We start from the raw sequence: 4,238 nt of genomic DNA, 5'->3' as shown, positions 1-4,238 counted from the left end.
AGCCATTGCCCCAACCCTTCTCCACTGCGCTGGCCAGCTGGTCTTCAGGTCTCTGCCATACATGCGTGGGGGGGGGCAGGGCACATGCGGTGGATGCATGCGCGCATGCGCGGGGGTGCTTGCATTGCATTTTGGGGCTTCACCTTTGTTGGTACAGCTGGGCATGACTCCATCCCGAGACACTGGCCTGCTCTTTGCTGGTGCAATGGCCTGCTGCCACACCCTCTTTTCCAGTGCGAGCCCCCCCCCGGCGCCCCAGGTTGGCTTTCCAGGCCCAAAATGGTGCTGGGGGGTGGCTAGGCATATGTGCAGGGGCGCTCACATTGCATTTTGGGGGTTCGGGCATGTGTGTGTGCATTAATGTGCACGCACTTTGGGCATTCGGCACAAAAAAGGTTAACCATCACTGGTATAGATATCCTCACACAATGCCTTGCCCTCTGTGTGAGCTAACTAAATAAATGAGATATGTGGATTCATCCACATAATTTTCATGAATCAAGACTGATTCCAAAGTGCCTGTGTACACACATTCCCACACATACACAGCAACCACAATATGGCATTCTATCTATGAGAGTTTCTGCAAAATTAAAATTTTCCCTCAGGGTGCCAGAGTAATCAAATGAAATATCAGTTGGAAGGAGGGGAGGGGTGGTAACTCAAAATTTAAATCATAGTCTATGGAGACATCTACTGGAATACCCAAAGATAGCAATGGTGAGGATAAAAATGTAGAAGGGGGGATATGTAAAGAACAAGATAGTCCTATCAATGCTTTGTTTAAAAAGGGAATGAATTTGAAAAATGTATAGGTAGTCTCTGACTTGGAATCATTCTTTTCTAATCATTTAAAGTTACAACAACACTGAAAAAAAACCTGACTTATAACAGGTTTTCTCATAACTATAGTTGCATCCCCATGGTCATGTGATCAAAATGTTGGCAACTGATACATATTTATGATGGTTGAATTGTCCCAGGCTCATGGGATCACCATTTATAATCTTTCCAACCAGCTTTTGACAAGCAAAGTCAATAGGGAAAGCCAGGTTTACTTAATGTCTGCATGATTCACTTAACAAGTGCAGTGATTCAGTTAAGGGTGGCAAAAATGGTGGCATAAAGTGGGGCAAAACTAACTTGGAGCACACAGAAGTTGTCATCTTATTTCTTTTTGTATTATTTAACATAATTCAATAATACTGTTAGAAGGAGGTGGAAGAGCTCAATTATAAAGGCAAAGCTGTGGCTGCAGGCTGGCTATGGAACAGGTCACAAATTAATTGTGGGTAAGTTTCACTTCAAGCTAAAGTGGAAAAAGAAAGCCAAGAAATTTCCATATGATATTGAGCATATCCCTACACTTCAAGGGCAACTTCAGGAAATGCTGTGAACCCTGAATTTCATTGATCGAAAGCCAGAGTAACTTTAGAATTTAAATTAAAGAAGTTGTCAATGATAAATGTGAAATGTGTCTGCCAAAGATCAAGAAAAAGAAGAGAGCAAATTGGATGTCAAAACAAACCATGGAGATTGCCAAGAAGAGAAGCCAAAGCCAAGAAAGACAATGATCTCAGGAAGGAACTTAAACAAGAATTTAAGAGAGCTGTTAAAAGAGACAAGAAGCAGGATTACAACTATAATAAAATCACTGAAGATGGAAGCAAGGAAAGTCTTCCAAAAATTCTCTAAACTCAGAAGGTGGTTTCAGCCTCAATTTGGTATACTGAAAGATGTCAATGGGATGATGGCAAGTGATTCAAAAAGATCAAAGATGGGTGGGCATACTGACAGCAACGATGTCAACATCCAAACCACCTTGGATAGAAGATATTTCTAATTTACAAGAAATTCTAGTACAGAAAGATGAAATTAAATCAACGTTCTGATTGTTGTCAAGCTGGAAAGACTACAAGAATTCACCACTGTACAGGGGAATTCAGAGAATACAGCAAACGAGAGGGAGAATCAGTAAAGGTTGTAACAAAGCTATCTAGAATACCATGGATAGCTAAGGAAAAACCCCCACAAATATGCCATTAAACAAATCAACCCAGAGTGCTCACTTGAGGCACAAGTGACCAGGCTCAAATTGTCATACCTTAGACACATGCAAAGCTGTAATTTTATGGACCTCTTATGGAGAGGTCCATAAAGCTAGAAATGGTAAAAGGAAAGAGAAGAGGATGCTAGAAAAATAGTTTGACTCTATTACAATGTAAATGTAGGTGCATCATTGAAAGACCAGAAAAAAACCAGACTGGGAACAGATCACTCTGAAAAAATTCTGCCTTTATGGTCAATAAGAGTTTAGACAGATCTGTGCTCGCTTCGGCAGCACATATACTAAAATTGGAACAATACACAGAAGATTAGCATGGCCCCTGCACAAGGATGACACGCAAATTCGTGAAGCATTCCATTAAAAAAAAGAGTTTAGACAGACACATAGTCAGAGAGGTAGACATAAACATTTATTTTCTGAACAGAGATTCACTCCAATCTCATTTAGTTACTTGTAGCCCGTAAGATAACATCTTGGTCTGAACAGATGCTCCAGATTATAGTCCATATTCTTCTGATTGATTGTGAGATCTGCTCATTAATGAAAACCACAGACCAATCCATTCTGATAATCTCCTTTGGGGCTAAAAATTGCCCGGAATAGCATGCAGTGGGAAGGGCTCTTTATAAATAATAGAGACCTTGCAAGCAAATTTATCACTATAGAAGTGTTTGGGTTGCGATCACACTGGTGTACCCAAAGGGGTTGAATGATTAAGAGTATTTACCTGGCAAATGAATTTACCTGGCAAATCAATTGAGGAAATGCTCTGCAAAGTTACCCCATTTTCACATTTGCTCCTGATTTTGGAGGTTCTAGAGACGATGATCGCTGTTCTGCACAACATGCAGGTCAAGGACAGAATTTTTACCCTTTTAGAACAGAGCTTTGGATTCCCTTCTTGCTACAAGGTGATAGACTAGAACAGCTGTAAGTTCCTCCACTCAGCATCTCATGCATCTGGCTGCCAATCAAAATGCCCATGGTTGTTCCACTCTTAGGACTGTCGGTCTGAGGCTACTGGCACTTTTGTAGGGAAACTGCCCACACGATCCATTCAGTGGTGATGAAATGACCACACTATGTTGTGGTCCAGAGTATAATGTGTTGTGTAGCACAGTGTAATTCAATGTGGGAAAGAGTATTTTTTCTTGGTTCTGTTCCTAGGTCTTCTTTTGGCAGAGGGAGCAAACATGACATATCCTCATAGATTTGGCTAGAGAGGAGAGGGCAAAAAGCCAGAGGAAAGGAATACAAAATTATTTGAAATGTTCTGAAGCAGTACTGCTCAGAGGCAAGTTCAGCTGTAAGACTGTCTTGCATCAACTAATTTACAAGCATATAGTGCCTGAACATTTCATTTGTTTTAGCCTGTGGGTGTGAAATAGAAAGCAATAGTCCAGCTGGTGAATTTAGATTCTAGACTTAATGTTCTTATGTTTCATGCTCATTTCATGCAGTCCCAGCACCCAGTTTATAAGTCCCCAAGTTCCTACAGCCTTCTAACTAGTGTCCCAAAGTGAGAAAGCCTGAGAATTTATTTTCAGAGGAGGTGGACAGTTTTAAGAGATGAAATGTGTTATGTATTCATGTTTGTACCTTTAAATATTTGAGCGGGAAATCAGCACGTTGCTGATTGGACGAAGCCTCCAATAGAACTGTATAAAAGGAGAGGTTTTTCCCCCAGCCTGTTGCTGGGTTCACCCTATATTAAAGAGCTGTTGTCACTACCCTGGTCTCCAGCCTCGTTACTTCCCGAACTTAACATTGGCGACGAAGGTGGGATCTCGAGGCTAAGGAGAACCAGAACCGAGCTGAAGCACGATAGACCCGAACCCAGCAAACTCAGGGCAGAAAAGCGGAGATGGCCAGTTACACTCCGCCCGCACCATTTGACCCGGCTAAGGAGAAATGGGGAACGTATATGACCCGTTTCGAAAGCTTTCTAGAAGCCAACGAACTGCAAGGAGTTCCAGATAACCGCAAAAGGGCTTATTTCTTAAGCCACTGTGGTCCGGAGGTCATTGATATCGCGGAAGCCCTGGCAGAGCCAACGCCGCTGCAGTCGGTGTCATGGCCAACTCTACAGACTTTACTAAAAAACCACTTCGCACCAACGCCGTCCAAATACGTGCGGCGGTTTGAATTCGGTGAGCGAAGGCAGATGGAG

At 42.3% G+C, this 4,238-nt stretch overlaps 1 non-coding gene across 1 annotated transcript; it reads left to right on the top strand.

The window, feature by feature from the left end:
• Positions 1-2,325: 2,325 nt before the first annotated feature.
• Positions 2,326-2,432, top strand: LOC131196449 (U6 spliceosomal RNA). Its single transcript, XR_009154733.1, has one exon. It is a non-coding gene; the product is annotated as a U6 spliceosomal RNA (small nuclear RNA).
• The last annotated feature ends 1,806 nt before the right edge of the window (positions 2,433-4,238 follow it).

The sequence above is a fragment of the Ahaetulla prasina genome, chromosome 3 (genome assembly GCF_028640845.1).
Source record: "Ahaetulla prasina isolate Xishuangbanna chromosome 3, ASM2864084v1, whole genome shotgun sequence".
Classification (NCBI taxonomy): Eukaryota; Metazoa; Chordata; class Lepidosauria; order Squamata; family Colubridae; genus Ahaetulla; species Ahaetulla prasina.
The sequence above is the reverse complement of the archived record's forward strand: the minus strand, read 5'-3'. Positions and strand labels throughout refer to the sequence as shown.